General features: G+C 45.5%; 1 protein-coding gene across 1 annotated transcript in view; it reads left to right on the top strand.

The window, feature by feature from the left end:
• Positions 1-19,301, top strand: part of LOC135115054 (glycogen debranching enzyme-like) — an 80,562-nt gene that overhangs the window by 13,879 nt on the left and 47,382 nt on the right. The window lies entirely within an intron of this gene.

Genomic DNA, 19,301 nt, shown 5'->3' on the forward strand with positions numbered 1-19,301 from the left:
AACTTATCAGCGTCAACAAAAGCATGGTGAAGGGAGAGGATGGTGACGCCCCAGGATACAGCCTCCTTCATGAATGTACGAGGCCAGACGAGCGGACCGATCTGTCTCCCATTCACATTAGTGGCAGTACCAACATGAGTCAGGACTTGAAGGATGTAATTGAAGAACTACGAGGAAACCCTAAAGTGGAGACCAAGACCACTGTGAAGACTGTTTCTGATGGGCAAGGGGGTGTGGTGACCGTCACCACCACTCAGAAAACACTGTCTTCTCATGTAACTGTCAGTGGGACGGATCTGAGCACTCGCACTCATAATGACTCTCTTAGTAAGCTTGAGGCCGAACTGAGTGCCCTCCTCTCCCCGGGACTGGACGGTCACAGTAGGTCAAATTTACCAATGATCAATGGCGCAGAGCGCGGCGCGCAGACTTCCATCTCCGCCGGAGACGGGGTGGGGCCACAAAATAACGGGGGGGTGAAAGTCGGCGCACGTGCGAATGACACTTACAACATAACTGTCTCACCAAACCTTCCATTACCCGACTTACAAGAATTTTCAGGCATAGGTGCTCCATTGCTTCCTGATGTAGTTAAAGATGACGGGGTGTGTGGTTCTGTGTGTTCTGGATCTGTTGGGGTGGATGGTGGGGTATCTGGCACGCTGCCTAAGATGGAAATGACAAGTAGTCTACCTTCCGGCAAAGCCGAAGTTGATTTAGATTTTCATGTTGATGCTCCGAAGCTTAGTGCTGAAACTGAGGGAGATGTGTTTGTCGCTGGAGACGGCGCACAGCCCATGTTGAAAGGTGTTGATTTACACGTTTCAGGCCCTGAGCCTGCCGTTGATACAGCTGATCTGAGTGTGGCTAGTGGAGACGTTCAAGTTAGTGGTAAGAGACCATCAATACCTAAGAAGAAAAAGACAAGTAGCGGGCCTTGTTCATGCCTTAGCCCACCATCAAAACTAGAAGCAGAGGAACCTTATGTCTCAGCTAATACAGCGAGGCCCGATGGAAGTATGGAGCCTGCAGAGGCTGTAGCTATAGAGGCCGAGGTTGGAGAAAGTAAAGTAGATGTAGATGCGTCTCTTACAGCTGATATTAGAGCTCCAGAAGTAAAAAAGAAACCACCTAAAGCAAAAATCGGTTCATGCTTTGGAAAACCTAAGCAGCCAAAATTGGACACTGAAATGGATCTTGAGGAAGGAGCAGAAATTAAAGCAGAATCACCCAGCACAGGAGAACCTTCTGTAAAGGGTGAACTAAGTGGTGAGCTTCCCAGTGCAGATATTAAGCTGGACAAACGCTCGAAAAAGAAAAACGCAAAACTATCATCATGCTTTGGAAAACCTAAGGAACCTAAGTGTGACATCACCAGTGAATTTTCAGATTCAATGGGGACGGACCACGATGTCAAGGCTGAAGTGCCTTCAGTGAAAGCAAATGTCAAGGCTGATGTGCCAAGTGCAGAGACAGAAATGCAAATGCCAGAAGGTGAAGTAAAATTCGGGGAAGGTACTGACACAAAGTTGTCCCTCACTGCAACAGTGCCATCCATTCCCAAAGTAAAAGCTGCTATGGAGGGAAAAGCTGGCATGTCAGATTTGGATTTAAAAACAACAGCAGGACCAACATTAAAAATGAAAAGTGACTTCGGAATTCAAGGAGACGTGCCAAGTTTAAATAAAGAGGGAGGAGTTCCTGAATGTAAGGTGCAAGCTAAAGGAGCGGAAATGGAAATATCAGGCTCAGTACCAGAAGTCAGTATAAACACATCAACAGGCCAAATATCTCCCTCACTAGAGACTGAAAGTCAGCTTTCAAAAATAGAAATTAAAAGCAAGAAATTAGATGAAAAAGGAGCTTCTCTTGAAATGGAAGTTGATGCTCCTTTCGAATACAACGTAAAAGGAAACATTCCAAACATAGAAAAGAAAGGAAAACTTGACCTTACAGGACCTGATTTAGAAGGAAAATATAAGGTTGGCATTGATGCTCCTGGAATAGGTTCAGAAGCCACCATTACGCCTCCGGAAGTTAAAGCTGAGGTCAATGTACAAGCACCAGATATGAAAGCAAAGGTTGGAAAACCGAAGGCAAAAGCTAAATTTGGATCATGCTTTGGAAAACCAAAGACCCCAAAAGTTGAAGGTGAATACAAACCAGGAAAACTCGAAGTAGAAGGTCCTGAGGTAGAAGTCAGTGGAAAGGTCAAGGCTCCTGAGGCCAAGGCTGACATTGATAATGAGTCACCTGATGTAGAGATGGAAGTTGGAGTGTCTCCCCCTGCAGTAGCGGTAGAGTCTCCTGATGTAAAAATAAAAGGAGGCAAAGGGAAGGGCAAGTTTGGATCTTGCTTTGGCAAGCCAAAAACTCCTGAGGTTGAAGGAGAGTATGAGCCTGGAAAAGCAGAATTAGAGGTTTCTAAAGTATCGGCAGGAGTGAGTGCTAAAGGGCCAGAAATTAAAGGAGATATCAGTGTCGATACTCCTGAGGTAAAGGCCAAGGGAAGAAAGCCAAAAGCCAAGCTTGGATCGTGCTTTGGGAAACCGAAGTCTCCAAAAGTAGAAGGCGAATATAATGCTGGAAAAGTGGATGTTGATGTTCCAGGAGTGAGCGGAGAAGCAAGTGTCAAAACACCTGAAGGAGATGCCGAGTTGGACGTTGAGGCCCCTGATGTCAAAGTGAAAGGAGAAAAAGGTATGAAAAAACCCAAGGTGCACCTTGGATCCTGCTTCGGAAAGCCAAAAGGTGCTAAAGTAGAAGGAGGTTACCAAGCACCACAAGTTGAAGTAGAAAGACATGAAATAAAGGCTCCGAAAGTAGAAGTTGAAATCCCTGATATTGAGGGGGAAATCGAACTGGAGACACCAAAGACTTCCATAGACATAGAGATGCCTGGATTGCCCGAAGTGAAAGGTGATATCAGCATGGGAGTTGACGTTCCCAAAGCTGAGCCGACTTTAAAGATTGAGGGTGACATTCCTGACCTCCCTAAAATTGAAGCCAAGCTGGGAGGTAAGGCAGAACTTCCTGATATAGAGTTAGAAGGAAAGCTGCCTTCAGCCCCAGAAGTGAAAACAAACTTTGATATTGGTGGAGCATTGCCTGACGTGAAGCTTGAGGGAGAACTCCCTAAGGGTGACTTGGAGGTGGACGTTAGTGGGAGTTTACCAAGCTACTCCGGAGACATTAAAGGACCAGATGTTTCTTTCCCAGATGTATCAATACCAAAAGTAGAAGGAGAAATTAAGGGCGACTTAACTACACCAGAGCTTCCCAAAGCAAAAGTGTCATTACCATCGCCACCATCAGCTGAAATAAAAGCAGAAGTTGAAGCCCCACAAATATCAGGGGAAGTTGATATCCCTCAACCAAAGCTTAAAGGGAAGAAAGCTAAGTTTGGTCCATGTGCATGTCTTGGAGGCCCCAAGAAAGGAAAGTTGGAGGAACCTTATGTTTCAACTGGTGCAGAAATTAAAGCTCCTCTAGATGTTGGTGCTGAAGCAAAAGCTGATGCCAGTCTAAAAGTTGAAGGTGATGTTGAAGCTCCAAGTGTTGCTGTTGAAATCCCGAAAGGTAAGGCTGATATTGATCTAGATACCCCTGATGTCAAGGTCAAAGCAGATAAACCAAAGAGCAAGTTGGGATCATGCTTTGGAAAACCAAAAGGTGCCGAGATAGAAGGAGAATATAAACCAGGAAAAGTTGATGTTGATGTTCCCGAAGCAGGTGCTCAAGCCAGTGTTGCAGCTCCTTCAGCGAAGGCTGAGATCAGTGTTGAGAGTCCAGATGTGGAAGTGAAGGCTAAAAAGCCAAAAGGAAAAGCTAAATTTGGATCATGCTTTGGAAAACCAAAGACCCCAAAAGTTGAAGGTGAATACAAACCAGGAAAACTCGAAGTAGAAGGCCCTGAGGTAGAAGTCAGTGGAGAGGTCAAGGCTCCTGAGGCCAAGGCTGGCATTGATATTGAGTCACCTGATGTAAAGGTGGAAGCTGGAGTGTCTCCCCCTGCAGTAGCGGTGGAGTCTCCTGACGTGAAGGTAAAGGGAGGTAAAGGAAAGGGCAAGCTCGGATCCTGCTTTGGCAAACCTAAAACTCCTGAGGTTGAAGGAGAGTATAAGCCTGGAAAAGCAGAATTAGAGGGTCCTGAAGTGTCAGCAGGAGTGAGTGTTGAAGGGCCAGAAGTTAAAGGAGATGTCAGTGTCGATGCTCCTGAGGTAAAGGCCAAGGGAAGGAAACCGAAAGCAAAGCTTGGATCGTGCTTTGGGAAACCGAAGTCTCCAAAAGTAGAGGGCGAATACCAGCCTGGAAAAGTGGATGTTGATGTTCCAGGAGTGAGCGGTGAAGCAAGTGTCAAAACACCTGAAGGAGATGCTAAGTTGGACGTTGATGCCCCTGACATTAAAGTTAAAGGAGAAAAAGGTATGAAGAAACCGAAAGTGAGCCTTGGATCTTGTTTCGGAAAACCAAAAGGTGCTAAATTAGAAGCAGGTTACCAGCCACCAGAAGTTAAAATAGAAGGACCTGAAATAAAGGCTCCAAAAGTGGAAGTTGAAATCCCTGATGTTGAAGGGGAAATAGAACTGGAGGCACCAAAGACTTCCGTAGATGTAGAGATACCTAGATTGCCCGAAGTGAAAGGTGATATCAGCATGGGAGTTGACGTTCCTAAAGCTGAACCGACTTTAAAGTTTGAAGGTGACATTCCTGACCTCCCTAAAGTTGAAGCCAAGCTGGGAGGTAAGGCAGAACTTCCTGATATTGAATTAGAAGGAAAGCTGCCTTCAGCTCCAGAAGTGAAAGCAAACTTTGATATTGGCGGAACATTGCCTGACGTGAAGCTTGAGGGAGAACTTCCTAAGGGTGACTTGGAGGTGGACATTAGTGGGGATTTGCCAAGCTTTTCTGGAGACATTAAAGGACCAGATGTTTCTTTACCGGATATGTCTATGCCAAAAGTAGAAGGAGAAATTAATGCCGACTTACCTACACCAGAGCTTCCCAAAGCAAAAGTGACGTTACCATCCCCACCATCACCTGAAATAAAAGCAGAAGTTGAAGCCCCACAAATATCAGGGGAAGTTGATATCCCTCAGCCAAAGCTTAAGGGGAAGAAAGCTAAGTTTGGTCCATGTGCATGTCTTGGAGGCCCCAAGAAAGGAAAGTTGGATGAACCTTATGTTTCAACTGGTGCCGAAGTTAAAGCTCCTCTAGACGTTGGAGCTGAAGGAAAAGCTGATGCCAGTCTGAAAGTCGAAGGTGATGTTGAAGCTCCAAGTGTTGCTGTTGAAGTTCCGAAAGGTAAGGCTGATATTGATGTAGATACTCCTGAAGTCAAGGTCAAAGCAGATAAACCGAAGAGCAAGTTTGGATCGTGTTTCGGAAAACCAAAAGGTGCCGAGATAGAAGGGGAATATAAACCTGCAAAACTTGATGTTGACGTTCCTGAAGTAGGTGCTCAAGCCAGTGTTGCAGCTCCTTCAGCGAAGGCTGAGATCAGTGTTGAGAGTCCAGACATGAAAGTGAAGGCTGAAAAACCGAAAGCAAAAGCTAAATTTGGATCATGCTTTGGAAAACCAAAGACCCTAAAAGTTGAAGGTGAATACAAACCAGGAAAACTCGAAGTAGAAGGCCCTGAGGTAGAAGTCAGTGGAGAGGTCAAGGCTCCTGAGGCCAAGGCTGGCATTGATATTGAGTCACCTGATGTAAAGGTGGAAGCTGGAGTGTCTCCCCCTGCAGTAGCGGTGGAGTCTCCTGACGTGAAGGTAAAGGGAGGTAAAGGAAAGGGCAAGTTCGGATCCTGCTTTGGCAAACCTAAAACTCCTGAGGTTGAAGGAGAGTATAAGCCTGGAAAAGCAGAATTAGAGGGTCCTGAAGTGTTAGCAGGAGTGAGTGTTGAAGGACCAGAAGTTAAAGGAGATGTCAATGTCGATGCTCCTGAGATAAAAGCCAAGGGAAGGAAGCCAAAAGCCAAGTTTGGGTCGTGCTTTGGGAAACCGAAGTCTCCAAAAGTAGAGGGCGAATACCAGCCTGGAAAAGTGGAAGCTGACGTTCCAGGAGTGAGTGCTGAGGCAAGTGTCAAAATGCCTGAAGGTGATGCCAAGCTGGACATTGAGGCCCCTGATGTCAAAGTTAAAGGAGAAAAAGGTATGAAGAAACCCAAAGTGAATCTTGGATCCTGCTTTGGAAAGCCAAAAGGTGCTAAAATAGAAGCAGGTTACCAATCACCAGAAGTTAAAGTAGAAGGACCTGAAATAAAGGCTCCAAAAGTAGAAGTTGAAATCCCTGATGTTGAAGGGGAAATAGAACTGGAGGCACCAAAGACTTCAGTAGATGTAGAGATGCCTGGATTGCCCAGAGTGAAAGGTGATATCAGCATGGGAGTTGACGTTCCCAAAGCTGAGCCGACTTTAAAGCTTGAAGGTGACATTCCTGACCTCCCTAAAATTGAAGCCAAGCTGGGAGGTAAGGCAGAACTTCCTGATATAGAGTTAGAAGGAAAGCTGCCGTCAGCCCCAGAAGTGAAAACAAACGTTGATATTGGCGGAACATTGCCTGACGTGAAGCTTGAGGGAGAACTCCCTAAGGGAGACTTGGAGGTGGACGTTAAAGGGAATTTACCAAGCTTCTCTGGAAACATTAAAGGACCAGATGTTTCTTTACCAGAGATGTCTATGCCAAAAGTCGAAGGAGAAATTAAGGGCGACTTAACTACACCTGAGCTTCCCGAAGCAAAAGTGTCGTTACCATTGCCATCAGCTGAAATAAAGGCAGAAGTTGAAGTCCCACAAATATCAGGAGAACTTGATGTTCCTGAACCAAAGCTTAAAGGGAAGAAAGCAAAGTTTGGTCCATGTGCATGTCTTGGAGGCCCCAAGAAAGGCAAGTTGGAGGAACCTTATGTTTCAGCTGGTGCTGAAATGAAAGCTCCTCAAGGAGGCAAAGAGGTGGAACTTACTGCTGAGGGGAAAGTGGATCCCAGCTTGAAAGTTGAGGGTGATATTGCAGGACCAAGTGTTGCCATTGAAGTACCGGAAGGCAAGGCCGTGATTGATGTAGATGCTCCCAAAGTTAAAGTGAAAGGGGAGAAACCGAAGAGCAAGTTTGGATCGTGCTTCGGAAAACCAAAAGGTGCTGAGGTAGGAGGAGAATATAAACCTGGGAAAGTTGATGTTGACGTTCCTGAAGCAGGTGTTGAAGCCAGTGTTGGAGCTCCTGCAGCCAAGGCTGAGATCAGAGTTGAGAGCCCAGATATGAAAGTGAAGACTGAAAAGCCAAAAGCAAAGGCTAAATTTGGATCATGTTTTGGGAAACCAAAGACCCCAAAAGTTGAAGGTGAATACAAACCAGGAAAACTTGATGTAGAAGGTCCAGGGGTAGAAGTCAGTGGAGGCATCAAAGCTTCTGAGGCCAAGGCTGACATTGATATTGAGTCACCTGATGTAAAGGTGGAAGCTGGAGTGTCTCCCCCTGCAGTAGCGGTTGAAACTCCTGACGTTAAGGTAAAGGGAGGTAAAGGAAAGGGCAAGTTCGGATCTTGCTTTGGCAAACCTAAAACTCCTAAAGTAGAGGGACAGTATGAGCCTGGTAAAGCAGAATTAGAGGGTCCTGAAGTATCGGCAGGAGTGAGTGTTGAAGGGCCAGAAGTTAAAGGAGATGTCAGTGTCGATGCTCCTGAGGTAAAGGCCAAGGGAAAGAAGCCAAAAGCCAAGCTTGGATCGTGCTTTGGGAAACCGAAGTCTCCAAAACTGAAGGGTGAATACCATCCCGGAAAGGTAGATGTTGATGTTCCAGGAGTGAGCGGAGAAGCAAGTGTCAAAACACCTGAAGGAGATGCCAAGCTGGACGTTGAAGCCCCTGACATCAATGTTAAAGGAGAAAAAGGTATGAAGAAACCGAAAGTGAGCCTTGGATCTTGTTTCGGAAAACCAAAAGGTGCTAAATTAGAAGCAGGTTACCAGCCACCAGAAGTTAAAATAGAAGGACCTGAAATAAAGGCTCCAAAAGTGGAAGTTGAAATCCCTGATGTTGAAGGGGAAATAGAACTGGAGGCACCAAAGACTTCCGTAGATGTAGAGATACCTAGATTGCCCGAAGTGAAAGGTGATATCAGCATGGGAGTTGACGTTCCTAAAGCTGAACCGACTTTAAAGCTTGAAGGTGACATTCCTGACCTCCCTAAAGTTGAAGCCAAGCTGGGAGGTAAGGCAGAACTTCCTGATATTGAATTAGAAGGAAAGCTGCCTTCAGCTCCAGAAGTGAAAGCAAACTTTGATATTGGCGGAACATTGCCTGACGTGAAGCTTGAGGGAGAACTTCCTAAGGGTGACTTGGAGGTGGACATTAGTGGGGATTTGCCAAGCTTTTCTGGAGACATTAAAGGACCAGATGTTTCTTTACCGGATATGTCTATGCCAAAAGTAGAAGGAGAAATTAATGCCGACTTACCTACACCAGAGCTTCCCAAAGCAAAAGTGACGTTACCATCCCCACCATCACCTGAAATAAAAGCAGAAGTTGAAGCCCCACAAATATCAGGGGAAGTTGATATCCCTCAGCCAAAGCTTAAGGGGAAGAAAGCTAAGTTTGGTCCATGTGCATGTCTTGGAGGCCCCAAGAAAGGAAAGTTGGATGAACCTTATGTTTCAACTGGTGCCGAAGTTAAAGCTCCTCTAGACGTTGGAGCTGAAGGAAAAGCTGATGCCAGTCTGAAAGTCGAAGGTGATGTTGAAGCTCCAAGTGTTGCTGTTGAAGTTCCGAAAGGTAAGGCTGATATTGATGTAGATACTCCTGAAGTCAAGGTCAAAGCAGATAAACCGAAGAGCAAGTTTGGATCGTGTTTCGGAAAACCAAAAGGTGCCGAGATAGAAGGGGAATATAAACCTGCAAAACTTGATGTTGACGTTCCTGAAGTAGGTGCTCAAGCCAGTGTTGCAGCTCCTTCAGCGAAGGCTGAGATCAGTGTTGAGAGTCCAGACATGAAAGTGAAGGCTGAAAAACCGAAAGCAAAAGCTAAATTTGGATCATGCTTTGGAAAACCAAAGACCCCAAAAGTTGAAGGTGAATACAAACCAGGAAAACTCGAAGTAGAAGGCCCTGAGGTAGAAGTCAGTGGAGAGGTCAAGGCTCCTGAGGCCAAGGCTGGCATTGATATTGAGTCACCTGATGTAAAGGTGGAAGCTGGAGTGTCTCCCCCTGCAGTAGCGGTGGAGTCTCCTGACGTGAAGGTAAAGGGAGGTAAAGGAAAGGGCAAGTTCGGATCCTGCTTTGGCAAACCTAAAACTCCTGAGGTTGAAGGAGAGTATAAGCCTGGAAAAGCAGAATTAGAGGGTCCTGAAGTGTCAACAGGAGTGAGTGTTGAAGGGCCAGAAGTTAAAGGAGATGTCAATGTCGATGCTCCTGAGATAAAAGTCAAGGGAAGGAAGCCCAAAGCCAAGTTTGGGTCGTGCTTTGGGAAACCGAAGTCTCCAAAAGTAGAGGGCGAATACCAGCCTGGAAAAGTGGAAGCTGACGTTCCAGGAGTGAGTGCTGAGGCAAGTGTCAAAATGCCTGAAGGTGATGCCAAGCTGGACATTGAGGCCCCTGATGTCAAAGTTAAAGGAGAAAAAGGTATGAAGAAACCCAAAGTGAATCTTGGATCCTGCTTTGGAAAGCCAAAAGGTGCTAAAATAGAAGCAGGTTACCAATCACCAGAAGTTAAAGTAGAAGGACCTGAAATAAAGGCTCCAAAAGTAGAAGTTGAAATCCCTGATGTTGAAGGGGAAATAGAACTGGAGGCACCAAAGACTTCAGTAGATGTAGAGATGCCTGGATTGCCCGAAGTGAGAGGTGATATCAGCATGGGAGTTGACGTTCCCAAAGCTGAGCCGACTTTAAAAATTGAAGGTGACATTCCTGACCTCCCTAAAATTGAAGCCAAGCTGGGAGGTAAGGCAGAACTTCCTGATATTGAGTTAGAAGGAAAGCTGCCGTCAGCCCCAGAAGTGAAAACAACCGTTGATATTAGTGGAACATTGCCTGACATGAAGGTTGAGGGAGAACTTCCCAAGGGTGACTTGGAGGTGGACGTTAGTGGGAATTTACCAAGCTTCTCCGGAGACATTAAAGGACCAGATGTTTCTTTACCAGAGATGTCTATACCAAAAGTAGAAGGAGAAATTAAGGGCGATTTACCTACACCAGAGCTTCCCGTAGGAAAAGTGTCGTTACCATCGCCACCATCAGCTGAAATAAAGGCAGAAGTTGAAGTCCCACAAATATCAGGAGAACTTGATGTGCCTGAACCAAAGCTTAAAGGGAAGAAAGCAAAGTTTGGTCCATGTGCATGTCTTGGAGGCCCCAAGAAAGGCAAGTTGGAGGAACCTTATGTTTCAGCTGGTGCTGAAATGAAAGCTCCTCAAGGAGGCAAAGAGGTGGAACTTACTGCTGAGGGGAAAGTGGATCCCAGCTTGAAAGTTGAGGGTGATATTGCAGGACCAAGTGTTGCCATTGAAGTACCAGAAGGCAAGGCCGAGATTGATGTAGATGCTCCCAAAGTTAAAGTGAAAGGGGAGAAACCTAAGAGCAAGTTTGGATCGTGCTTCAGAAAACCAAAAGGTGCTGAGGTAGGAGGAGAATATAAACCTGGGAAAGTTGATGTTGACGTTCCTGAAGCAGGTGTTGAAGCCAGTGTTGGAGCTCCTGCAGCCAAGGCTGAGATCAGAGTTGAGAGCCCAGACATGAAAGTGAAGACTGAAAAGCCAAAAGCAAAGGCTAAATTTGGATCATGTTTTGGGAAACCAAAGACCCCAAAAGTTGAAGGTGAATACAAACCAGGAAAACTTGACGTAGAAGGCCCTGAGGTAGAAGTCAGTGGAGAGGTCAAGGCTCCTGAGGCCAAGGCTGGCATTGATATTGAGTCACCTGATGTAAAAATGGAAGCTGGAGTGTCTCCTCCTGCAGTAGCGGTGGAATCTCCTGACGTGAAAGTAAAGGAAGGTAAAGGAAAGGGCATGTTCGGATCCTGCTTTGGCAAGCCGAAAGCTCCTAAAGTTGAGGAACAGTATGAGCCTGGAAAAGTAGAATTAGAGGGTCCTGAAGTATCGGCAGGAGTGAGTGTTGAAGGGCCAGAAGTTAAAGGAGATGTCAGTGTCGATGCTCCTGAGGTAAAGGCCAAGGGAAAGAAGCCAAAAGCAAAGCTTGGATCGTGCTTTGGGAAACCGAAGTCTCCAAAAGTAGAGGGTGAATACCATCCTGGAAAGGTGGATGTTGATGTTCCAGGAGTGAGCAGTGAAGCAAGTGTCAAAACACCTGAAGGAGATGCCAAGTTGGACGTTGAGGCCCCTGACGTTAAAGTTAAAGGAGAAAAAGGTATGAAGAAACCGAAAGTGAGCCTTGGATCTTGTTTCGGAAAACCAAAAGGTGCTAAAGTAGAAGCAGGTTACCAGCCACCAGAAGTTAAAATAGAAGGACCTGAAATAAAGGCTCCAAAAGTAGAAGTTGAAATTCCTGATGTTGAAGGGGAAATAGAACTGGAGGCACCAAAGACTTCCGTAGATGTAGAGATACCTAGATTGCCCGAAGTGAAAGGTGATATCAGCATGGGAGTTGACGTTCCTAAAGCTGAACCGACTTTAAAGCTTGAAGGTGACATTCCTGACCTCCCTAAAGTTGAAGCCAAGCTGGGAGGTAAGGCAGAACTTCCTGATATTGAATTAGAAGGAAAGCTGCCTTCAGCTCCAGAAGTGAAAACAAACTTTGATATTGGCGGAACATTGCCTGACGTGAAGCTTGAGGGAGAACTTCCTAAGGGTGACTTGGAGGTGGACATTAGTGGGGATTTGCCAAGCTTTTCTGGAGACATTAAAGGACCAGATGTTTCTTTACCGGATATGTCTATGCCAAAAGTAGAAGGAGAAATTAATGCCGACTTACCTACACCAGAGCTTCCCAAAGCAAAAGTGACGTTACCATCCCCACCATCACCTGAAATAAAAGCAGAAGTTGAAGCCCCACAAATATCAGGGGAAGTTGATATCCCTCAGCCAAAGCTTAAGGGGAAGAAAGCTAAGTTTGGTCCATGTGCATGTCTTGGAGGCCCCAAGAAAGGAAAGTTGGAGGAACCTTATGTTTCAACTGGTGCCGAAGTTAAAGCTCCTCTAGACGTTGGAGCTGAAGGAAAAGCTGATGCCAGTCTGAAAGTCGAAGGTGATGTTAAAGCTCCAAGTGTTGCTGTTGAAGTTCCGAAAGGTAAGGCTGATATTGATGTAGATACTCCTGAAGTCAAGGTCAAAGCAGATAAACCGAAGAGCAAGTTTGGATCGTGTTTCGGAAAACCAAAAGGTGCCGAGATAGAAGGGGAATATAAACCTGCAAAACTTGATGTTGACGTTCCTGAAGCAGGTGCTCAAGCCAGTGTTGCAGTTCCTTCAGCGAAGGCTGAGATCAGTGTTGAGAGTCCAGACATGAAAGTGAAGGCTGAAAAACCGAAAGCAAAAGCTAAATTTGGATCATGCTTTGGAAAACCAAAGACCCCAAAAGTTGAAGGTGAATACAAACCAGGAAAACTCGAAGTAGAAGGCCCTGAGGTAGAAGTCAGTGGAGAGGTCAAGGCTCCTGAGGCCAAGGCTGGCATTGATATTGAGTCACCTGATGTAAAGGTGGAAGCTGGAGTGTCTCCCCCTGCAGTAGCGGTGGAGTCTCCTGACGTGAAGGTAAAGGGAGGTAAAGGAAAGGGCAAGTTCGGATCCTGCTTTGGCAAACCTAAAACTCCTGAGGTTGAAGGAGAGTATAAGCCTGGAAAAGCAGAATTAGAGGGTCCTGAAGTGTCAGCAGGAGTGAGTGTTGAAGGGCCAGAAGTTAAAGGAGATGTCAATGTCGATGCTCCTGAGGTAAAGGCCAAGGGAAGGAAGCCAAAAGCCAAGCTTGGGTCATGTTTTGGGGAACCGAAGTCTCCAAAAGTAGAGGGCGAATACCAGTCTGGAACGGTGGAAGCTGATGTTCCTGGAGTGAGTGGTGAAGCAAGTGTTAAAACACCTGAAGGAGATGCCAAGCTGGACGTTGAGGCCCCTGATGTCAAAATTAAAGGAGAAAAAGGTATGAAGAAACCCAAAGTGAACCTTGGATCCTGCTTCGGAAAGCCAAAAGGTGCTAAAGTAGAAGCAAGTTACCAACCACCAGAAGTTAAAGTAGAAGGACCTGAAATAAAGGCTCCGAAAGTAGAAGTTGAAATCCCTGATGTTGAAGGGAAAATCAAACTGGAGTCGCCAAAGACTTCCGTAGATGTGGAGATGCCTGAATTGCCTGAAGTGAAAGGTGATATCAGCATGGGAGTTGACGTTCCCAAAGCTGAGCCGACTTTAAAAATTGAAGGTGACATTCCTGACCTCCCTAAAGTTGATGCCAAGCTGGGAGGTAAGGCAGAACTTCCTGATTTTGAGTTAGAAGGAAAGCTACCTTCAGCCTCAGAAATTAAAACAAACATTGATATTGACGGAACATTGCCTGGCGTGAAGCTTGAAGGAGAACTCCCCAAGGGTGACTTGGATGTGGACGTTAAAGGGAATTTGCCAAGCTTCTCTGGAGACATTAAAGGACCAGATGTCTCTTTCCCAGAGGTGTCAATGCCAAAAGTAGAAGGTAAAGTTGAAGGTAATTTAGCAGCTGGTGAGCTACCAGAAGTGGAAGTGGCTTTACCATCAATTCCATCGTTGTCCCTTAAAGGAGATTTGTCAGAGAAAGATGGTAGTTTGGGAAAACTTGATGGGAGTGTGAGCACTGAATATAGTGGCGCAGCTATGGTTGAAGCGGGAGTTAAGATTCCAAGCATTGAACAACAGAATATTGATATTTCAGTACCCAAAGGTAAGGTTGAGGTGGACGTAAATATTCCAAAAACAGAAATTGATGTTGCAGGACCAAGTGTTGACTTTGAAGCTCCTGAAGGGAAAGCATCGGTTGACCTTGATGCTCCAAAAGTGAAAGTGAAAGGAGATAAACCAAAGATTAAATTTGGATCGTGCTTTGGCAAACCAAAAAGTCTTGAAGCTGGAGGAGAATATGTACCTGGAAAAGTTGATGTTGAGATTCCTGAAGCAAGTGCAGAGGCCAGTGTCAAAGTTCCTGAAGCAAAGACTGAAGTCTCAACAGAAGCTTCAGACATGAATGTGAAGGCTGAGAAGCCAAAATCAAAGATTGAATTTGGGTCATGTTTCGGAAAACCAAAGATCCCAAAAGTCGAGGATGAATATAAGCCTGGAAAAGTTGAGGTACAAGCTCCAGAATTGGAGATCAGTGGTGCCATCCAAGCTTCTGAGGCCAAGGCTGACATTGATTTTGAGCCATCTGAAGTAAAGGCAGAAGCTGAAGTGACTCCCCCCTCAGTGGCTCTGGAATCCCCTGAGATAAATGTAAAGGGAGGTAAAGGAAAAGGTAAGTTTGGATCCTGCTTTGGTAAACCCAAGACTCCTGAATTGGAGGGTAAATATAAGTCTGGAAAAGCAGAGTTAAAGAGTCCTGAAGCTTCGGCAGGAGTTAGTGTTGAAGCCCCAGAAATTGAAGGAGGTATCAGTGTGGAGACACCAGCGATAAAAGCTAAGAATGAAAAATCAAAAGCCAAACTGGGATCATGCTTTGGAGAACCGAAAGGACCAAAGGTTGAATACCAACCTGGAAATGTTGAAGTTGACTATCCTGAAGTGACCGGTGAAGCAAATATTCAAACACCCACAGGAGAGGCAGAGTTAGACGTTGAGGCTCCAGACGTAAAAGTTAAAGGAAAAACTAAAAAGCCTAACATGAAATTTGGATCCTGTTTTGGGAAACCGAAAGATACTGAGGTGGAAGCAGGCTACCAGCAACCGAAAGTTAGATTCGAAGGACCTGAAATAGTGGTTCCAGAAGCAGAAGTAGAAATTCCATACACGAGAGAGAAAATCGAAGTGAAGGCACCAAATTCCTCTGTTGATGTTGAGATGCCAGAAGTGAAAGATGATACCAGCATGAGAATGGGAATTGATGTTCCTAAAGCTGAGCCAACATTAAAGATTGAAGGGAACCTTTCTGACTTACCTAAAGTTGAAGCTAAACTGGGAGGTAAGGCAGAACTTTCTGATATCGAGTTAGAGGGAACGCTGCCTTCATCCCCAAAAGTAAAGGCAAATATTGATATTGACGGAACATTGCCAGACCTGGAACTTGAGGGTGATGCGGAAATGGACATGAGTGGGAGTTTCCCTGGTTTTTCAGGGAGTATCAAAGAACCAAACGCTTCTTTACTAGAAATTTCAGTGCCAAAAGTAGAAGGAGTAATCAAGGGAGAATTACCATGCGTAAAACTTGAAGGAGATTCCCCTTCAGTGGATATTGAAGTCAGTTCAGCTGATGTTCCCTTACCTTCAGAAAAACTTAGTATAAAATCTCCCAAAATTGAAACAAAGTGTGAATCAGAATCCATGAATATCAATGCTGATCTTGATGTATCTGTTCCTGATATTAAAGTCAAGAGTGAAAAACAAAAAATCAATATAGGTTCATGGTTAGGAAAAGCTAAAAGCCCTCTTTCAAAGGGTCACTATTCTCCAACAAAGGCGCAGAAAGTCGATGCAGAAATATCTGGAACAGCTAACATAAGACCCTTTGATGCTCAGGTAGATTTGGACATCCCAGTCTGTGAAACAAAAGCTTCAGTGTCACCACCAGACACAAGAGTGGAATCCCCAGAGGTAAATGTGAAAGGAGTTAAAGGAAAGGCCAAGTTAGGATCCTGCTTTGGCAAACCCAAGACTCCTGATGTGGAGGGCGAGTACAAACCTAGAAAAGTCAAAGTCGAAGGTCCTGAAATGTCTGCCGGAATGAATGTTGCAGCCACAGAGGTTGAAGGTGATGTTAGTGTAGAAGTACCAGAAACAAAGAGTAAAAAACCAAAAGCCAAATTTGGATCATGTTTTGGAAAGCCAAAGTCTCCAGAGATTGAGGATGAATGCTATTCTGCAAAGGCTGGCGTTCCTGGAGTGACTGGTGAAATAGAAATTACAGGGCCAAACGTAGAAGCTGGTGATCTGTCATTGCCAGCAGTTGAAGTAAAAGCTGAGCCACCGATTCCTCCAATACGCAAGAACAAATTAAAGCATAATATTGATGTTCCTGAAGTCAGTATTACTGGAAATTTGCCTGAGTGCAACGCTGGGGCTAATTTACAGGCCACAATCCCTGATGTTCTTGTTGGGACAGATGGCAATAATTTTGGTCTTAAGTCTGATATCCCAGGAGAGCTAAACCTTAAAGCTGATGTTCCAGAAATAGACCCTGATGCTGAAGGATTTGGAGGAAGATTGAGTTTTGAAGCTAATGGCCCAGAAATGATAGTAGATGTTCCAGAGATAAAGAAAGATGGCACAGGATTAATTGGAAACATGAACTTTAGTGCCGATGTACCAGAAGTGAAAGCCAATATTCCAGGTTTTGGTGGAGGCCTGAACTTTAAGGCTGATGTACCAGAAGTGAAGACTGATGTCACAGGATTTGGAAGAAAAATTGAACTGGATGCCGATGTCCCAGTGATAAAGACTGATGCCCCAGGGTTTGGAGGAAAGCTGGACTTTAAAGCTGATGTCCCAGAGATAAAGGCTGATGTCACAGGGTTAGAAGGAAAACTGGACTTCAAAGCTGATATCCCAGAGGTGAAGGCTGACACCCCAGGATTTGGTGGAAAGCTGGACTTTAAAGCTGATCTCCCAGAGGTAAAAGCTGGTGTCCCAGGGTTTGGCGGAAAGCTGGACTTCAAAGCTGATGCCCCAGAAATAAGAACTGATGTCCCAGGGTTTGATGGAAAGCTGGACTTTAAACCTGATGTCCCAGAGGTAAAAGCTGGTATCCCAGGGTTTGGAGGAAACCTGGACTTCAAAGTTGATGTCCCAGAGGTAAAGGCTGATGTCCCAGAGATAAAAGCTGATGTCCCAGGGTTTGGAGGAAAGCTGGACTTCAAAGCTGATGTCCCAGAGGTACAGGCTGATGTTCCAGGGTTTGGAGGAAAGCTGAACTTTAAATCTGATGTCCCAGAATTAGAGGCTGATGTGCCACAGATAAAGGCTGATGTTCCAGGGTTTGGAGGAAAGCTGGACTTTAAAGCTGATATCCCAAAGGTAAAGGCTAATGTTCCAGATTTTGGAGGAAAGCTGGACTTTAAAGCTGATGTTCCAGATATAAGGGCTGATGTCCCAGGGTTTGGAGGAAAGCTGGACTTCAAAACTGATGTCCCAGAGGTAAAGGCTGATGTCCCAGGGTTTGGAGGAAAGCTGGACCTTAAAGCTGATGTCCCAGAAGTAAAGACTGATGTCTCAGGATTTGGAGGAAAACTGGACTTTAGATCTGATGTCCCAAAAGTAAAGGCTGATGTCCCATGTTTTGGAGGAAATCTAGACTTTAAAGCTGATATCCCAGAAGTAAAAGCTGATGCCCCAGGGCTTAGAGGAAAGCTGGACTTTAAAACTGATGTCCCAGTGGTGAAGTCTGATGTCCCAGAGATGAAGGTTGATGTCCCAGGGTTTGGAGGAAAGGTGGACTTTAAAGCTGATGTTCCAGAAGTAAAGGCTGATGTCCCAGGGTTTGGAGGGAAGCTAGACTTTAAAGCTGACATCCCAGAAGTAAAAGCTGATGCCCCAGGGTTTGGAGGAAAGCTGGACTTTAAAGCTGATGTCCCAGAAGTAAAGATGGATGTCCCAGAGATAAAACCTGATGTCCAAGGGTTTGGAGGAAAGCTGGACTTCAAAACTGATGTCCCAGAGATAAAGACTGATGTCCCAGGGGTAATGGCTGACCTCCTAGGGTTTGGAGGAAAGGTGGACTTTGAAGCTGATGTCCCAGAGGTAAAGGCTGATGTCCCAGGGTTTGGAGGAAAGCTGGATTTCAAAACTGGTGTCCCAAAGGTAAAAGCTGATATCCCAGCAATAAAGCCTGATGTCTCAGAGATAAAAGCTGATGTCCCAGTCTTTGGAGGAAAGCTGGACTTTAAAGCTGATGTCCCAGAAATAAAAGCTGATGTCCCAGGGTTTGGAGGAAAGTTGGACTTTAAAGCCGATGTCCCAGAAGTAAAGACTGATGATCCAGGGTTTGGAGGAAAGCTGGACTTTAAAGCTGATATCCCAAAGGTAAAGGAAGATGCCCCAGGGTTTGGAGGTAAGCTGGGCTTTAAAGCTGATATGCCAGAAATAAAAGCTGATGTCCCAGGGTTTGGAGGAAAGCTGGACTTTAAAGCTGATGTCCCAGAAGTAAAGACTGATGTCCCAGGATTTGGAGGAAAGCTGGACTTCAAAGCTCATGCCCCAGAGGTAAAAGCTGATGTCCCAGGGTTTGGAGGAAAGCTGGACTTCAAAGCTAATGTCCCAGAAGTAAAAGCTGATGTCCCAGGGTTTGGAGGAAAGCTGGACTTTAAAGCTGATGTCCCAGAAGTAAAGACTGATGTCCCAGGATTTGGAGGAAAGCTGGACTTCAAAGCTCATGCTCCAGAGGTAAAAGCTGATGTCCCAGGGTTTGGAGGAAAGCTGGACTTTAAAGCTGATGTCCCAGAGGTAAAAGCTGATGTCCCAGGGTTTGGAGGAAAGCTGGACTTTAAAGCTGATGTCCCAGAAGTAAAGACTGATGTCCCAGGATTTGGAGGAAAGCTGGACTTCAAAGCTCATGCCCCAGAGGTAAAAGCTGATGTCCCAGGGTTTGGAGGAAAGCTGGACTTTAAAGCTGATGTCCCAGAGGTAAAAGCTGATGTCCCAGGATTTGGAGGAAAACTGGACTTTAAAGCTGATGTCCCAGAAGTAAAGGCTGATGTCCCAGGGTTTGGAGGAAAGCTGGACTTTCAGGCTGATGTCCCAGAGGTAAATCCTGATGTCCCAGGGTTTGGAGGAAAGCTGGACTTTAAAGCTAATGTCCCAGAAGGAAAGACTGATGTCCCAGGATTTGGAGGAAAGCTGAACTTTAAAGCTGATGTTCCAGAGGTAAAGCCTGATGTCCTCGGGTTTGGAGGAAAGCTGGACTTTAAAGCTGATGTTCCAGAAGTAAAGACTGATATCCCAGGACTTGGAGGAAAGCTGAACTTTAAAGCTGATGTCCCAGAGGTTAAGGCTGATATCCCAGGGTTTGGAGAAAAGCTGGACTTTAAAGCTGAAGTTCCAGAAGTAAAGGCTGATGTCCCAGGATATTTAGGAAAGCTGGACTTTAAAGCTGATGTCCCAGAGGTAAAGGCTGATGTTCCAGCGTTTGGAGGAAAGTTAGACTTTAAAGCTGATGTCCCAGAAGTAAAAGCTGATGTCCCAGGATTTGGAAGAAAG

This window comes from Scylla paramamosain, chromosome 28, assembly GCF_035594125.1.
Source record: "Scylla paramamosain isolate STU-SP2022 chromosome 28, ASM3559412v1, whole genome shotgun sequence".
In the NCBI taxonomy this organism is placed as follows: Eukaryota; Metazoa; Arthropoda; class Malacostraca; order Decapoda; family Portunidae; genus Scylla; species Scylla paramamosain.